This window comes from Lissotriton vulgaris, chromosome 7 (genome assembly GCF_964263255.1).
Source record: "Lissotriton vulgaris chromosome 7, aLisVul1.2, whole genome shotgun sequence".
Lineage (NCBI taxonomy): Eukaryota > Metazoa > Chordata > Amphibia > Caudata > Salamandridae > Lissotriton > Lissotriton vulgaris.
Window position 1 is genome coordinate 1,518,360,012 of NC_141695.1, and position 18,750 is coordinate 1,518,378,761.

The following is an 18,750-nucleotide window of genomic DNA, read 5'->3' on the forward strand; positions in this document are numbered from 1 at the left end:
ATGTTACTTAGTACCTGGGGTTGGAAGCTGCTGACAATCCTATGTGTAATAATTGGGATACTGTTCTTTCTATGTCTCTGTATTCAATGTGGCCCTATGTTATGTTCTATGTGCCTTTCTGCTTGTATCCCATCCAAACCAGCTATTGTCAAGAATGAACAAATGATTCATAGAGAAGTAGCAAACATTATGTCCATTGATATGGAGGATGAATACCCTGATTATGTCCATTATGAGGTAGCTTTAGCTAAACGCTAAAAGGGTCGTCTGTCGTAATTTGACGGTGATCGGGTTAGCGTTAAGCTTTGCTACACAAATTTTCCCTTAACTTGACTATGGTGTTCGGAAGCCATTTTGAAAACCCTGGCGTCCATTTTATATGAACACGCTGCCTCGTGGTCAGCATGCCCTTTCGTCCTTTCTTTGTACCACTGACCACTTAAACTTGCCCAGCAACAGGCTATTTTTAGTATTGGTCAAGCTCGCATATGCGCAGTTAAACCCTCTGTACTAGTGGACAGTCATCGCTTAGGAATTTTCTCCAAAACTGACCAGTGGTATTGTAACTCCTCCCATGAGTTGGCTGTGTTCCAAAAATGACCTTATATGTACCTAAACTGAGTAAATGTGTTCAGCCTACTCTTTTTATTACTGTAAAAACGGTATAAAAGAGGTCTCACATCGATGTTCGGTGTGATACTTCTTGCATTACCGAAGTGTGATGTAGGAATGTACCACCACCCCATGGGGTCCTAATAAACTTGTCTTTTGCATTTTCCAGTTTCCGTGCCAACGTCTGTTTTATGGTGTAGCGGGTTTTGCGGAATATGTAGGCCTGGAGAACCCAATACCACACCAACACCCGCCGCCGAGACCACTACCCCTTCGACCCCCACCCACAACAGTCGCCTGACCACCTGGTCCTACGTCAGCAACAAAGACACCATCAGGACCATGAAGCCCATCCACTCCGGATACCCACCTGACCCCTGCCCTCACCACGTTTTCAACACAGCCAGCACAGTCATGGCACCCCATCTTCGGAAAACTATCAACACCTCCTTCGGACAGCAACCTTACCAACGAGCTGGAAGCACGCCGAGATCAACGCCCTACTGAAGAAACCCAAAGCGGAACCCAAGGACCTCAAGAACTTCCGGCCCATCTCCCTGCTCCCTTTCCCGGCGAAAGTCACAGAGAAAATTGTCAACAGACAGCTGACCCGGTATCTTTAAGACAACAACATCCTGGACACTTCCCAGTCGGGCTTCCGCAGCAACCACAGCACCGAGACCGCCCTCATCGCAGCCACTTATGACATCAGGATCCTGATGGACAAAGGAGAAACAACAGCCCTCATCCTGCTAGGCCTATCAGCAGCATTCAACACTGTCTGCCACCGCACCTAACAGCACGCCTCCTGGACGCCGGAATCCAAGAAAAGGCCCTAGCCTAGACCACATCCTTCCTCTCAGGCAGAACCCAGAGCGTCCACCTCCCTCCTTTCCGATCCAAAACCACTTTGATCATCTGCGGCGTCCCAAAGGGATCTTCCCTTAGCCCAACGCTGTTCAACATCTACATGGCACCACTCGCCCACGTCGCACGACAACACAACCTCAATATCATCTCCTACGCAGACGACACCCAGCTGATCATATCCCTCACTGAAGAACCCCATTCTGCCAAAGCCAACCTCCACAGAGGAATGAAGGCCGTCGCCGATTGGAGGAAGGAAAGCAGGCTGAAGCTGAACTCAGACAAGACAGAGGTCCTCATCCTCGGCCCCACCCCATCAGCCTGGGACGACTCCTGGTGGCCTACATCACTAGGAACAGCCCCAGAACCCACCGACCACGCACGCAACATGGGGATCATCCTGGACTCTGCCATCTCCATGACCAAGCAAGTCAACGCCATCTCCGCGTCCTGCTTCAACACCCTCCGAATGCTCCACAGAATCTTCAAATGGTTCCCTCCCGACACAAGGAAAACCGTCACCCAGGCCCTCGTCACCAGCCGACTGGACTACGGGAACGCCCTCTACGCAGGAACAACAACCAAGCTCCTGAAACGGCTGCAACGTATCCAGAACGCCTCGGCACGACTGATCCTCGACGTCCCCCACTGAAGCCACATCACACCCCACCTGAGAGGCCTCCATTGGCTCCCCATCAACAAGAGGATCATCTTCAAGCTCCTCATTCGCGCACACAAAGCCCTACACAACACCGGACCTGCATACCTCAATGACCGACTCAGCTTCTACACCCCCACCCGCAACCTCCGCTCTACCAACCTCACCCTTGCTACAGTCCCCCGCACCCGGAAAACCACAGCCGGCGGCAGATCCTTCTCCTACCTCGCCGCCAAGACCTGGAACACTCTCCCTACCAACCTACGACAGACCCAGGACCTGCTGGCCTTCAGAGGACTTCTCCAGACCTGGCTCTTCGATCAGTAGCCCCCCCCCCCCCCCCCCCAGCGCCTTGAGACCCTCACGGGTATATAGAACGCTTTACAAATGCTTGATTGATTGAGGAAAAGAGAAGGGTGCAAAAAGAGGGGTGCAGGAAGAAGCAAGAGAGGTGCAGAAAGTAGCAAGCGAGGTGCAGAAAGAGGCAAGATAAGTGCAGAAAGAGTCAAGAGAGGTACAGGAAAAGGGAAGAAGGGTACAGAAAGAGGCAAGAGGGGTGCAGAAACAGGGAAGACGAGTGCAGAAGAGGTAACAGGGGTGCCAACAGAAGCAAGAGAGGTGTGGAAAGATGCAAGAGAAGTTCAGAAAGAAGCAACATAGATGCAGAAAGATGCAAGAGAAGTGCAGAAAGAGGAAAGAGATGTGCTGAAAGAAGCAACAGATGTATAGAAAGAAGAAAGAGAAGTCCCGAAAGAAGCAAGAGGGGTGAAGACAAAGGCAACAGAGGTGCAGGAAGAGGGGTGCAGAAAGTAGCAAGAGAGGTGCAGAAAGAAGAAACAGGAGGTACATAAGGTAGCAAACGAGGTACAGAAAGTAGCAAACAAGGTACAGAAAGAGGCAAGATAAGTGCAGAAAGAGGCAACAGAGGTGCAGAAAGAAGCAAGAAAGGACCAGAAAGAAGAAAGAAGTGCAGAATGAAGCAGGAGGGGTGCGGAAAGAGGGGTGCAGAAATTTGCAAAGAGGTACAGAAAGAAGCAAGAGAAGTGCAGAAAGAAGCAAAAAAGGTGCAGAAAGAGGCAAGAGAAGTACAGGAAAAGGGAAGAAGGGTACAGAAAGAGGTAAAAGGGGTGCAGAATGAGGAAAGACGAATGAAGAAGAAAGAACAGGGGTGCCAAAAGAAGCAAGAGATGTATGGATAGAAGCAAGAGAAGTGCAGAAAGAAGCAAAAGAGGTACAGAAAGAGGCAAGAAATGCGCAGGAAAAGAGAAGAAGGGTGCAAAAAGAGGCAAGAGAGGTGCAGAAAGAAGCAACAGAGGTGTAGAAAGAAATAAGAGAGGTGCCAAAAAAAGAAAGAAGTGCAAAAAGAGTCAAGTGAGATGCAGAAAGAGTAAAGAAGGGTGCAGAAAAAGGCTGGAGCTGTTCAGAAAAAGCAACAGAAATCCAGAAAGAAGCAGGAGAAGTGCATAAAGAGGGAAGAGAGGTGCAGAAAGAGGGAAGAGAGGTGCAGAAAGTAGCAAGCGATGTGCAGAAAGAGGCAACAGAGGTTCAGAAAGAAGCAAGAAAGGACTAGAAAGAGGAAAAAGAAGTGAAGAATGTAGCAGGAGGGGTGCAGAAAGAGGAAAGAGGGGTGCATACATTTGCAAAAGAGGTGCAGAAAGAAGCAAGAGAAGTGCAGAAAGATGCAAAAAATGTGCAGAAAGAGGCAAAAGAGGTGCAGAAAGAGGCAAGATGTGCAGGAAAAGGGAAGAAGGGTGCAGAAAGAGGGAAGACTAATGCAGAAGAGTGAACAGGGGTGCCAAAAGAAGCAAGAGAGGTGTGGAAAGAAGCAAGAGAAGTGCAGAAAGAAGCAACAGATGCAGAAAGAGGCAAGAGAAGTGCAGAAAGAGTCAAGTGAGGTGCAGAAAGAGTTAAGAAGGGTGCAGAAAAAAGCAAGAGGTATTCAGAAAGAAGCAACAGAAATCCAGAAAGAAGCTGAAGTGCAGAAAGAAGCAAGAGGAGTCCAGAAAGAGGCAAGAGAGGTGAAGACAAAGGCAACAGAGGTGCAGGAAGAGGGAAGAGGGGTGCAGAAAGAAGCAAGAGAGGAGCAGAAAGAAGCAACAGAGGTACAGAAAGTAGCAAACAATGTGCAGAAAGAGGCACCAGAGGTGCATAAAAAAGCAAGAAAGGACCAGAAAGAAGAAAGAGAAGTGCAGAATGAAGCAGGAGGGGTGCGGAAAGAGGGGTGCAGGAAAAGGGAAGAAGGGAACAGAAAGAGGCAAGAGGGGTGTAGAAAGAGGGAAGACGGATGCAGAAGAGTGAACAGGGGTGCCAAAAGAAGCAAGAGAGGTGTGGAAGGAAGCAAGATAAGTGCAGAAAGAAGCAACATAGATGCAGAAAGAGGCAAGAGAAGTGTAGAAATAGTCAAGTGAGGTGCAGAAAGAGTCAAGAAGGGTGCAGAAAAAAGCAAGAGGTGTTCAGAAATAAGCAACAGAAATCCAGAAAGAAGCTGGAGAAGTGAAGAAAGAAGCAAGAGGAGTCCAGAAAGAGGCAAGAGAGGTACAAAGAGGCAAAAGAGGTGCAGAAAGAAGCAAGAGAGGTGTAGAAAGACACAAGTGAGGTGCAGAAAGAGGCAAAAGAGGTGAATAAAGAGGCCAGTGAGGTGCCAAAAGGGACAAGAGGGGTTCAGAAAGAAGCAACAGAAGTCCAGAAAGAAGCAGGAGAAGTGCAGAAGGAAGCAAGAGAAGTCCAGAAAAAGGCAACAGAGATGCAGAAACAGGCAAGAGAGTTGTAGAAAGAGGTGCATAGAAAGAAGCAAGAGGTACACAATGAGCCAAAAGAAGTACAGAAAGAGGCAAGAGAAGTGCAGAAAGAGGCAAGAGAGGTATAGAAAGAAACAAGAGAATAACAGAAAGAAGCAAAAGAGGTACAGAAAGAGGCAAGAAGGGTGCAGAAAAAAGCAAGAGGTGTTCAGAAATAAGCAACAGAAATCCAGAAAGAAGCTGGAGAAGTGAAGAAAGAAGCAAGAGGAGTCCAGAAAGAGGCAAGAGAGGTACAAAGAGGCAAAAGAGGTGCAGAAAGAAGCAAGAGAGGTGTAGAAAGACACAAGTGAGGTACAGAAAGAGGCAAAAGAGGTGAATAAAGAGGCCAGTGAGGTGCCAAAAGGGACAAGAGGGGTTCAGAAAGAAGCAACAGAAGTCCAGAAAGAAGCAGGAGAAGTGCAGAAGGAAGCAAGAGAAGTCCAGAAAAAGGCAACAGAGATGCAGAAACAGGCAAGAGAGTTGTAGAAAGAGGTGCATAGAAAGAAGCAAGAGGTACACAATGAGCCAAAAGAAGTACAGAAAGAGGCAAGAGAAGTGCAGAAAGAGGCAAGAGAGGTATAGAAAGAAACAAGAGAATAACAGAAAGAAGCAAAAGAGGTACAGAAAGAGGCAAGAGATGTGCAGGAAAAGAGAAGAAGGGCTCACAAAGAGGTGTAGAAAGTAGTAAGAGAGGTGCCGAAAAAAGAAAGGGAAGTGCAGAAAGAGTCAAGTGAGGTGCAGAAAGAGTCAAGAAGGGTGCAGAAAAAGGCGAGAGTGGTTCAGAAAGAAGGAACAGAAATCCAGAAAGAAGCAGGAGAAGTGCAGAAAGAAGCAAGAGAAGTCCAGAAAGATGAAAGAGAGGTGAAGAAACAGGCAACAGAGGTGCAGGAAGAGGGGTACAGAAAGAAGCAACAGAGGTGCAGAAAGAAGCAACAGAGGTACAGAAAGTAGCAAGCGAGGTGCAGAAAGAGGCAACAGAGGTGCAGAAAGCAGCAAGAAAGGACCAGAAAGAAGAAAGAGAAGTGCAGAATGAAGCAGGAGGGGTGTGGAAAGAGGCAAGAGAGGTACAGGAAAAGGGAAGAAGGGTACAGAAAGAGGCCTGAGGGGTGCCGAAAGAGGGAAGACGAATGCAGAAGAGGTAACAGGGGTCCCAAAAGAAGAAAGAGAAGTGCAGAAAGAAGCAAAAAAGGTGCAGAAAGAGGCAAGAGAGGTATAGGAAAAGGGAAGAAGGGTACAGAAAGAGGCAAGAGGGGTGCAGAAAGAGGGAAGACAAATGCAGAAGAGGTAACAGGGGTCCCAAATAAAGCAAGAGAGGTGTGGAAAGAAGCAAGAGAAGTGCAGAAAGAAGCAACATAGATGCAGAAAGAGGCAAGAGAATGCAGAATGAGGCAAGAGATGTGCTGAAAGAAGCAACAGATGTATATAAAGAAGAAAGAGAAGTCCAGAAAGAGGCAAAAGAGGTGCAGTAAGAGGGCAGAGGGGTGCAGAACGAAGACAGAGAGGTGCAGGAAGAAGCAACAGAGGTACAGAAAGAGGCAATAGAAATGCAGAAAGAGGCAGGAGAGGTGCAGAGAGAACAGGGGTATAGAAAGAGGGAACAGGGGCACAGAAAGTGGGAACAGAGGAGCAGAAACAGACAAGAGGTGCAGAAAGAAGGAAGAAGGGTGCAAAAAGAGGTAAGGGGGTGTAGAAATAGGCAAGAGAAGTACAGAAAGGCAAGAGGGGTGCAGAACGAGGCAATAGAGGTGCAGAGAGGGAAGAAGGGGCAGAAAGACGCAAGTGAGGTTCGAAAAGAGGGAACAAAGGTTCAGAAACAGGCAAGAAAAATCCAGAAAGAGGCAAGAGAAGTGCTGAAAAAAGCAATAGATGTGTAGAAAGAAGCAACAGAGATGCAGTAAGAGGCGAGAGAAGTGCAGAAAGAGGCTAGAGGGGTGCAGAAAGAGGCAAGAGAATTGCAGAAAGTTGCAAGAGAAGTGCAGAAAGAAGCAACAGAGGTACAGAAAGAGGCAAGAGAGATGCAGAGACAGATAGGAGAGCTGCAGAAAGAGGGATCAAGGGTGCAGAAAGAGGCAAGAGGGGTGCAGAAAGAAGCGAGAGGTGTAGAAAGAAGCAAGAGAGGTGCCGAAAAAAGCAAGAAGTGCAGAAAGAAACAAGAAAAGTGCCGAAAAAAGCAAGAGAAGTACAGAAAGAGGGAACAGGGGTTCAGAAAGAGGCAAGAGTGGTGCAGAAAGAGGCAAGAGTAGTGCTGAAAGAAGCAACAGATGTGTACAAAGAAGCAAGGGAAAGAAGAAAGATACGTACAGAAAGAAACAATAGGGGTGCAGAATGAGACTAGAGGGGTGCAGAAAGAGGCAAGAGAATTTCAGAAAGAGGCAAGAGAAGTGCAGAAAGAAGCAACAGAGATACAGAAAGAGGCAAGAGAGATGCAGAGACAGATAGGAGAGCTGCAGAAAGAGGCATAAGGGGTGCAGAAAGAAGCAACAGAGGTGTAGTAAGAAGCAAGAGAGGTGCCAAAAAAGGCAAGAAGTGCAAAAAGAAACAAGAGAGGTGCAGAAAAAAGCAAGAGAAGTACAGAAAGAGGGAACAGGGGTGCAGAAAGAGGCAAGTGAGGTGCAGAAACAAGCAGGAGGGGTTCAGAAAGAAGCAACAGAAATCCAGAACGAAGCAAGAGGATTGCAGAATAAGCAAGATAAGTCCAGAAAGAAGCAAGAGAGGTGCATAAAGAAGAAAGGGAATTGCAGAAAGAAGCAACAGAGGTGGAGAAGGAGGCAAAAGAACTGCATAAAGAGACAGAGTTGCAGAAACAGGCACAAGAGGTGCAGAAATAGGCAATAGGGGTAGAGACAGAGGCAAGAGAGGTGCAGAAAGAGGGAAGAGGGGTGCAGAAAGAGGCAAGAGGGGTGTAGAAATATGCAAGAGAGGTGCAGAAAGAGGCAAGAGCATGGAGGAAATAACCTATAAAGGTGCATAAAGAGGCGAGAGGAGTGCAGAAAGCGGCAAGAGGTGCAGAAAGAGGCAAGAGGTGCAGAAAGAGGCAAGAGAGGTGCAGAAAGAGGAATGAGGGGTACAGAAAGAGGCATGAGGGGTACAGAAACACGCAAGGGAGGTACAGATAGAAGCAAGAAAGGTGCAGAAAGAAACAAGAGAAGTGCAGAAAGAGGCAAGAGAATTGGAGAAAGAAGCAAGAGAAGCGCAGAAAGAAGCAAGAGAAATGCAGAAACAGGCAGGAGAGGTTCAGAAAATGGCCTACTTTGACAGTACCTTCCCAAGGACTCATACTCAGTCTTAGACCTCACTTTTCTCTTGAAGGTTCACTATTCATCGACTGCTCAGAATGTTAGGCCTACCAAATGTAAAACAGCAATTGTAACTAAATACCTAGTGTACATCTGACAACGTTTATGAAGGTATGCAGGCGTGTGTTACATAAAAATAAACATACAAACACTTGAATAACTCTGTTTCAAACAGCATACTCTAACTTTCTGTACAAAAAGGTGTATGTAATTCTTTCTGCTCATAATACAGGGAACAGGTGCTCATAATACAGGTGCAGAAGGATGTGCAACAACTGCAGAAAGAGTCAAGAGAGGTGCAGAAAGATGCAAGAGAGGTGCAGGAAAAGGGAAGACGGGTACAGAAAGAGGCAAGAGGGGTGCAGAAAGAGGAAAGACAAGTGCAGAAGAGGGAACAGGGGTGCCAAAAAGGCAAGAGATGTGTAAAAAGAACAAGAGAAGTGCAGAAAGAAGCAACAGAGGTGCAGAAGGAGACAAGAGAAGTGCAGAAAGAGGCATGAGAGGTACTTATTGTATGCACCTTTTCCCTAGACGCGCGTCCACAGAACGTGAGTCTACTTGACTGATCGCATTCTGACTTCCCGCATTTGTTTTGTTCCTGGGTTCGCGGTCGCGCCCTTCATCCCTGACACTGATGCGGCCGCGTTTGTTTATTGTGTCTATTTTAGAGAAGATACATTGTATCCTTCCTCGTACCCAACGCAATTGACGGCATTTATTTTTCACGCGTGATGCGCATTTAAATTGCATTTTGTGAAGACCGGCCTGTTATTGAACAGAGAACACACGCGTTTTAGACGCTATTATTTTGACCTTCTCCATTTTTTAACGCCTGGGTGGCGTTTTTGACTGCAGTTGCTTTGGGTGTACGCCGACCCTCCATTTCGCCCTTCCCTTTCTGCTTGTCTATGACACCTCATTGAGAGCTCATTTGGGGAGCTGAGTGACAGAGAAATTGCTGTCATTTTTTTGTGTTTTTGGAAACAGTTGTTTATGTTGACTTAATTGATGGGGTTCTACTGCCTGGCTGGAATAGAAAAAAGAAAGTTTTAACTGCACTGCTGATCACGAAGATTTTCCTTTTCACATCCAGAGATGTCCAGCCGGTAAGGGACTGTGTGTTTTCTATAAAGCAAGCATTTGTGAATGTTACACGGGAGGGGAGGAAATTACTCAATGTATCTTTATTGTTCCCATGTAGGTGTTGCCTTTCCTGTTCACCCAGAGAAAACCGGCTGGGGGATTAGTAGAGTAGTATCCTGGTTTCTGATCCCCACATCTCTTAGAGTCAGTCCGGGGGGTGTGAGTATCATAAAGCTTCTCAACCATAGACAGGCTATAGGAGTGTGGGGAAATTATCGTCGTCCCTGTGGATTGAGCTGGGAGATAAACCACAGGTTAGTGGCACTGGCAACACAGAGGTGTAGAAAGAAGCAAGAGGTGATGAAATAGACAAAAGAGTTGCAGAAAGAAACAAGAGAGGTGCCGAAAAAAGCAAGAGCAGTGCAGAAAGAGGCAAGTGAGGTACAGAAACAGCCAAGAGGGGTTCAGAAAGAAACACCAGATATCCAGAAAGAAGCAAGAGCAGTGCAGAAAGAAGCAAGGTAAGTCCAGAAAAAGGCAATAGATGGGCAGAAACAGGCAACAGAGGGGCAGAAAGAGGGAAGAGGGGTGTGGGAAGAGGGTTATAGAAAGAAGCAAGAGATGTGCAGAAAGAGGCAAGAGAGGGGCAGAAAGAAACATGTGTGCTGCAGAAAGAGGCAAGAGAGGTGCAGAAAGAAGAAAGAGGGTGCAGAAAGAAGCAAGAGGCACAGAAAGAGGCAAGAGAGGTGCAAAAAGTAGCAAGAGGGGTGCAGAAAGAGGCAAGAGGAGTGCAGAAAGAGGCAAGAGAGGTGTAGAAAGAGGGTGCAGAAAGAAGCAAGAGAGGCACAGAAAGAAGAAAGGGAATTGCAAAAAGAAGCAACAGAGGTGGAGAAGTAGGCAGTAGAACTGCAGAAAGAGGCAACTGAGTTGTGGAAACAGGCAAAAGAGGTGCATTAAGAGGCAACAGGGGTAGAGACAGGCAAGAGAAGTGCAGAAAGGGGGAAGAGGGGTGCAGAAAGAGGCAAGAGGGGTGCATAAATATGCAAGAAAGGTACAGAAAGAAGCAAGAGCAGGAAAGAATAACCTACAGAGATGCAAAAAGAGGTGAGAGGGGAGCAGAAAGAGTCAGGAGAGGTGTACAAAGAGGGAAGCTGGGTGCAGAAAGGCATGAGGGGTGCAGAAAGAAGCAAGAGAGGTGCAGAAAGAAGCAACAGAGGTGCAGAAAGGGGCAAGAGAAGCGTAGAAAGAAACAAGAGAAGTGCGGAAACAGGCAGGAGAGGTGCAGAAAGAGAGATCAGGATGTAGAAAGAGGGAACAGGGGTGCAGAACGAGGGAACACATGAGGTTTAGAAAGAGGGATGAAGGGTGCAAAAAGGGCAAGAGGGGTGCAGAAAGAAGCAACAGGGGTGTGAAAAGAAGCAAGAGGTAATGAAAGAGACAAAAGAGTTACAGAAAGAAACAAGGGAGGTGCCGAAAAAAGCAAGAGAAGTGCACAGAGGCAAGTGAGGTGCAGAAAGAGGCAAGAGAAGTGCAGAAAGAGGGAACAGGGGTGCGAAAGAGGCAAGTGAGGGGCAGAAACAGGCAAGAGGGGTTCAGAAAGAAATAACAGAAATCAATAAAGAAGCAGAAGAAGTGCAGAAAGAAGTAAGATAAGTCCAGAAAGAGGCTAGATAAAATGCAGAAACAGGCAACAGAGGTGCAGAAAGAGGGAAGAGAGGTACAGAAAGAGGGAAGAGGGGTGTAGAAAGCAGGAAGAGAGATATAGAAAGAAGCACGAGAGGTGCAGAAAGAGGCAACAGAGGTGCAGAAAGATGCAAGTGATGTGCAGAAAGATGTAATAGAAGTACAGAAAGAGGCAAGAGGTGCAGAAAGAAGAAAGAGGGTGCAGAAAGAGGCAAGATAAGTAAAGAAAGAAACAGAGGTGCAGAAAGGGGCAAGAAAGGTGCAGCAGAAAAAAGCATGAGAGGTGCAGAAAGAAGCAAGAGAGGTGCATAAATAAGGGAGGTGCAGAAAGCGGAAGAGACGTGCCGAAAGAGGCAAGAGAAGCGCAGAAAAAGTAGGAAAGGTGCAGAAAGAAGCAAGAGTTGATGAAAGAGACAAAAGAGTTACAGAAAGAAACAAGGGAGGTCCCGAAAAAACAAGAGAAGTGCACAGAGGCAAGAGAAGTGAAGAAAGAGGGAACAGGGGTGCAGAAAGAGGCAAGTGAGGTGCAGAAACAGGCAACAGGCGTTCAGAAAGAAATAACAGAAATCCAGAAAAAAGCAAGAAAAGTGCAGAAAGAAGCAAGATAAGTCCAGAAAGAGGCAAGAGAAATGCAGAAACAGGCAACAGAGGTGCAGAAAGAGGGAAGAGAGGAACAGAAAGAGGGAAGAGGGGTGCAGAAAGCAGTAAGAGGGATATAGAAAGAAGAAGGAGAGGTGCAGAAAGTGGCAAGAGAGGTGCAGAAAGAAGCAAGTGATGAGCTGAAAGAGGCAATTGAAGTACAGAGGCAAGAGGTGCAGAAAGAAGAAAGAGGGTGCAGAAAGAGGCAAGGAAGGTGCAGAAGAAAAAAGCATGAGAAGTGCAGAAAGAAGCAAGAGATCTGCAGAAATAAGGGAGGTGCAGAAAGCGGAAGAGACGTGCAAAAAGAGGCAAGAGAAGCGCAGAAAAAGAAAGAAAGGTGCCGAAAGAAGCAAGAGAAATGAAGAAAGAGGCAAGAGAGATGCAGAAAGAAGCAAGAGTGGTTTGCACACCATTAGTACCAATGTAACACCCACATTTAGCAATAAGTAACAAGTGACAATTCTATGTTTTTTGTTCAAATCTGCAGGTTATGCAGTAGATGAGAGATTATGTGGTAAATGTGGAACATGTATAATTTTGCGAAAGTCGGTGCAGCCAAACAGTTGCATAATTCCAGTGGCCTTGCTCATACCTCTGACTAGGTCCAGAAGTGCTCCTCAGTGGTTCTTTCTTTTTTGACTCATTGAGTTTATAGTTTAGCTTCTATGGAAATGAGGAAGACTAAACCGGAGGTTACCACTCCATAACACAGACTATCATACCACATCATTTCTCTCCATAACACATAACCCCCCCCCCTCAATCAATCCTTTACACTTTTAAATACAACATACTGTCTATCCACATAATTTCACTGTACAACATAAAACATAATTCCACTACACACAACGTACATCCAATCCCCTCCGAAAAACATTAGGAAAAAACTTTTACATTTACAACGCCAATAGCTCTAACTTTAGCAAATGTGAGACCTAATACATTGCAAATGCTTATTTAACCAGTAGTTGCGTTTGCAGAGTGGTTGAGAAAGGGGGCTGGGCCTCCGAGCATCGCAAAGGAATTCCGTTGTAGGACTCACAAGAGGTACCAGGAGGGCTTCTTGGGCCCCAAAGTCGCTCAGGAGTAAAGTGGACTTCATCCCCCAACCAGTAGTTTACCAGGAGGCGCTTTTGCAGAGCGGTGGCCTCTGAAGGTCTCTTACAATCTCACTGTGTGGGACTTTCTGGCGGTAACAGGAGGGGTAGTTGGCCCCCCAAGAACATCCTTGGGGGCCAGCTACTCCTCCTATTACCTCCAGTAGGTCCCACACAGCCCCCTTTCCCCACCACTCTGCAAACGCACTCCCTGGCACGCTCTTGGATGGGGATTAAAGTCATCTTCCCTTGTGGGGGTCTTTAGGGGCAGACTAGCCTACCTGTTACCTCCAGTAAGCCCCACACAGTGGATTGCTGAGAGGTGGACACATGCCACTCCCCCTTTCTCCACCACTCTGCAAACTAGCCTCCTGGCACGCTCTTGGTGGGGGGATGAAGCCCCCTTGCATCCTGAGGGGCCGTCAGAGACAACTAGCCCTCCTGTTACCGCTAGTAAGCCCCAGACAGCTGGATTGCAGAGAGTGGTCAGAGGCCACACCCCTTTTTTACACCACTCTGCAAACGCGTCTCCAGGCGCACTGCTGCTTGAGGGATGAAGTCCACTTTAGTCCTGAAGTCCTCAGGACACAAGGGGACCTCATTGCCCCACCAGCACTGCGCCAAGAGGCACATTTGCAGAGTGGTGTAAAAGGGGCATGGCCTGCACCACCTCTCAGTAATCCCACTGTGTGGGGCCAACTGGAAATACCTGGTGGGCGTTTTCCCAGAAGGACCCTCAGTAGCAATGGGTATTTCATACCCGAACCCAGAGCACGTGTTGGAGGTGCTTTTGCAGAGTACTTCAGGAAGGGGGCAGGGCCTCCGGCCAGATGCCGGCTTCTCTTTTCTTCCTTGTTTTAGGAAGGGGGGCTGTGTTGCCCACCTTCCCTTAATACTTTTTGGGCCCAGGGGACCCCACCCCCAAAGGCATGATCTATTTTATTTTTAAAAAACTTGAAACGGGAAGGGGGCCATGCCCTCATCTCCCGGGGCTTGGCCTCTATGTTGGGGACCGTGGTGGGAGCCCCAATGCCCCCCACAGTCCCTGCCGGCTCCCCACATCCTGTTGGAGCCGATATTGCTTTTGGGCAAAGGGAGCTGCTAACATGAAGTTCTTTGCTCAAAAGCAATTATGCTTCCCTTCATGGAAAGCGAGAGAAGTTTTCCTGCTCTCTCTTCCATGAAGCGAAGCAGATGTTTGCTATGGCAGGGCGGGGGCAGTGATCCTGCCCTGCCACAGCAAACAGCAATGTCCCAGGGGTGAGCCCCCCTCCCTTCAGATTAAACGCCCTGGAAAGGTGGTGGTCCCTGAGGCCAGGGGTCCGCTACAGACCCCCGTATTAATCAATGATCAAGGAAGGTGGTGGTAGTCCCCAGGGCAGTGCGTTGGGGGTGGGAGACCCCCACTCTTCATTTTAATCATTGAAGTCCCAGGGAGGTGGCGGTCCCCGGGGCTTCAATTTAAAAATCAAAGCATTTAAATATCAAAGCCCTGGGGAGGTACCCGGGGCTGCATGGATGGATTGCCCCCGGGACCTAGCCAACCCAGGAGCTTAAAAGAAATGAAGCATGGTAGACTGCGTTTAATTTTTAAATACGTTTTCAGCAGGATTAACGTACCCTACGCAAAACCAGCCGATTAAAAAAAAAAACGTTTTTGGACCCTCGAGTTAGCAGGCCTAGTGGGTCAGGGTGTTTCTACCCTGCCCCCTTTTCTTTTTAACCTTTTTTCTTGTGTCTCGGTTGAACCGAATCACAAGATGGCTGCCAACACTTCCTGGTTTGAAGTGTTGGCAGCCAATCAGAGTCAAGCTCGTGCCCAGGAGGGTTCGCAGAGCCACTGTGGTCACCAGATATCAATATTTTTTTAAATATGAATTTCTCAGGAACTACTAAACTAATTTACACCATTTAACAATGAGAGAGGTTTCTGGACCAAAAGCTATCTTTTTGCCAAATTTGGTGTAATTCTGTTCAGCAGTTCGGGCTGTAGCTGTGTTTAAAATTTCCTAAGGAAATGAACATGGAGAAAACACATTTCAGGACCCCCCTTTTTTCTCCGCCCCGCTTGACAAATCATCCTGAAACTGTAAAGACAGGAGCGGACTGTAGCACCCCATTAGGTTTGAAAATTTCACGAATATTTGTCAACCGACGCCAAAGATATTGTCAAAAAAAAAAAAAGCTTTTTGAATAGAAACAAGGCCCTAACTCTAAGAACCTACTGGCGACTGCCAGTAGGTTACATTTATATATAATTATTTTTTTCCCAGGAAATAGCACTCAACACCAAAAAGTAAGACCGATTTTTCTGAAATACTGGCATTTACTGCGTAGTGATCCAGTGAGTGGTCATAAATTACACTGTATACCTCTCTTTGCATTCCGCAGGTAAAGATCAATGAGGAGTGATCTTGTAACAAGTAGTCCAGAAGTACAACAGGGGACATTTCTCATGGGGAGTGGAGGATTCAGGAAATGCCACATAGCCTTTAGAGAATAGCCCTTAGAGAATAAAGAACCACTACACTGTAAAAGTGAGTTTGCTATCTATGTTTTGAGGTGTACCTGCCCAAAGTTGTACAAAGAAAAGACAATCTTGAACGCTCACCCATGTGTTTTGCAACATGTCAGGGCCATTAAAAAATAAGAGGAAAACTTGCCCGGTGGCCAGACACGTTGAGGCAATACATGACAGTCAGGTAGAAGACCTTAGTTACTTTGTAGTGGACATAGTGCCAAATAGGCTGAGAGAAGGCAACAGGGAACGATGCCGGAGGCAACTTGAATACAAAAATATTCTCAGGTACAATACAAAAGCACTGGATTGGCTAAATACAGAAGAGGAGCCATATGTTCATTTATAAAGTTTGAGAATCAATTTCCAGTTTGAATCACCAGTATTCATCCAACCAATATGTATGGCACTGATTAATTTATTTTATGGGTTTTTAATTGGCACTTCAGCACTTTCTTATATTAATTGCCTGGTGGATTGATAGATTTGTTTAAATTATTCTTTGATACTGTGTATGAATCAAGAGAAGGGTTTAATTTGATACATATTTAAAAGTGTTTACTTTTCCATTGCTATATTTGCACAATTGCTCTGAGTAATATGGTTCCTTTCTTCTCTTCTATTTTAAATGAACATCAGATCTATACCTTTTTGTGAATCTAGATGTTAATCAATCCGCTGGAGTGTAGGGGCACTTTACCATTGTTCTGCACTTTGCACACAATTTGTTAGAGGGAAGCAGATAATGATATCGAAAATAAGGGAATTTCCATTTATTAGGGCCTCTAAAGTCTCATGTAGATTCGTAATAATATGGTAATTGTGTGTTAGCACTTAATGTTGATAACTGCACTTTGCACTATGCACTATGTATCTTGGCTGTGATGGCCAGAAGCAATATGTCAGACTGAGGAACTTTAGGGCTCCATGAGCATGTAATGGCTAAAGGAATCACTGACTGGTAAAGTTGGCATATATTGCATTGTATGAATTCATACAAAACATTCTGTACAGTTTCATAGTGCTGCGACTTTATCAATGTAGTTTGAACATGACGTTTCAGGCATAATTAATTATTTGCACTAGAGCAAGTTTAAGTTAATGTATGCACTGTCGCTTTAAAAATGCAATTCACAACTCACATGTGTATAAAAAGAACCAAATGGCAACTTACGGTTGTTGTGAGAAAGACTGTGGAGAAGGTCCAAATGGGTCACCAGAAGCCACAATAAAGACTGCTTTTTGAGTCAACCCGAGCATGCTGGAGCCTGTTTTCGAAGTGAGAGTAGACCTTTCAGCTTAACTATTGAAGTGTTAAGGCCAGTAATAAAATACTCACTGCTCCCTCCAAAGAGCACCTCATAATTGCATGCATGAGTTTTTGAATAAATTATGTGGATCTCGTTGCGCCCCAAGAAGGGGAAGAGCACCACCTATAATTTTAGAAAGTATTGCGGGGGACTGGAAGAAGCACAAAATCCTCCCAGGATAGTTTAATAAAAAACACAAAGATAAAAACAGTAAGTCTCCAGTCATAGATGCATGACCCGAAGACAGCTTAACTATTTTTTAACCTGTGTGGTTGCTTCTATGACTGACTTTTGTGGCCTGATGAATGTTAAAGAAAAATACTCAAACACATATTCATAGTTGTTTGATTTTTAAAATAAAGTATTTTTATTGCAATGTGAAAATGTTTATTAGGCAATGCCATGTGGGTATTTATAAGGATTAGTTCAGAATATGGTTATTGATATATTATTGTGGGGACATTTTAACAAAGCCGTTAGGTCTGCTTTATAAAGGTTGATATCTTGGCTCATTGCTAATACCAATAGCCCATCTGTTTATATGTTGATGTTATGACTCCTTGACAAATTCAGTATGTTTGCCTTACCTAAAATAACAACTCTTTATATGGTTACTTTCATTGAAAAAAAATGAAAATCACTGAAAAAAACAAAGGTTAAATTGGTTATATAGTTAGGTCTGGCAATAATATCTCATTTAAAATTTTAAAAAACCTCAGAAATTCCCTGAAATAAAACCCAAAGGTTAAAGTGACTTTATAGTTAGGTGAAAATGTCAATTAATATGTAATAGTTTAAACTCTAAAAAACATACGTATAGTGAACTCAAGTAACTAACTTGCACACTAACCATGCACTGCTTATGAGCTCAGATATTACATCAGTCATGACATGTTCTATGACATTATTGATAATATCAATGCAACATCTAAAATGACATAATTGATGTCAACACTGTGTATGGTGGGGGCGTGAGTGATACTTACTTCAGTTAACTGATGAATGGATTGCCTAGATGCATCAACCTTTTTAGGAAGTGCAAACGGTGCGAATCGCAAAAATGGTCCGTTTGCACTTCCTAAATTGTTTTTTGGGATGCATCAAGCATTTTTGGAAAATCGCAATTTGCTTTTAAGGAATCGCAAATTTGAGATTCCTTAAATGCAATGCATCATTGTCAAAACATTTGCGATTTTACAAATTGCATTTGCAAATTACCACGAAGTTGAACCTCGTGGTAATTTGCAAAATTGTTTAAAAATGCACAAAAATGCATTTTTTAAACTGTTAAGTTACAGACATATGTCCTTAGGACATGTGTGTATGTAACTTACATGTAAAAGTGCATTTCATGGGTGCCCCCCTCTCCACCCTTGAAAGGCTTTGTTGAATTCCGATTTCAAATTGCGAATTCGCAATTCCCATTCATTCCTATGGGCATTTCAGCCCATAGGAATGAATGGGAATTGCGAATTCGCAATTTGAAAATCGCATTTTTTATGCGATTCGGTAAAAATTGTGATTTTTACCGAATCACAAAAAAAATGCGAAAAAAATGATGCATACCATTTTGAGATTCCTAATTTGCGATTCGGTAATTTTCGCAAATTAGGAATCGCAAAACAGTACTTTGATGCATCTGGGCATAAGTGTTTTTTAGAGTTACAAATATTACTTTGACAATTGCATTGCAATAGAGGATGCAAGGACCAAGTGCTGACTCAGGGAAGCAGAGTCGTTTTGCAGTGCAGTGGGCTTGATGGGGGACATATTGAAGTGATAGCTGCTGGTTACTGCCTTTCCTGGGAGGAAACTCGCCAAATAAGCAAAGTCATGAGCTGACTGAGGAAAGCATGTGCCCAGATGAAAGGTTGCTAACGGGAGATGAGTTCAGTGAAACCAATTTAAGCATTTTCTTTCCTATTTTTGTCTTTTTTTTGGTCTTTTTCTAATCACAAGTCTGAACTGATTTACACAGCTTCTGAGTGAGGTAACAGCACCCATTCAATGACTCAACACAAAAATGCCTGCACAAGAGAATAATCCTACTTTATTTAGTCAACAGCTACTGCCAGCTACTTCATAGCTCAAACCATGTTCAGCTTGGTATTCCTGGCGCCCCAATGCATTTCAGCCATTCGAGTTCGGAACAGACAAGCTTTGCCTTCATATTACAAAGCAAACATTGTACAGAGTTATGCATTAGAGAG

At 45.2% G+C, this 18,750-nt stretch overlaps 1 protein-coding gene across 2 annotated transcripts in view; it reads right to left on the minus strand.

Annotated features, from left to right (window-relative positions):
* The window catches only part of CDK5RAP1 (CDK5RAP1 mitochondrial tRNA methylthiotransferase), a 206,771-nt gene that overhangs the window by 104,313 nt on the left and 83,708 nt on the right, over positions 1–18,750 (minus strand). The window lies entirely within an intron of this gene.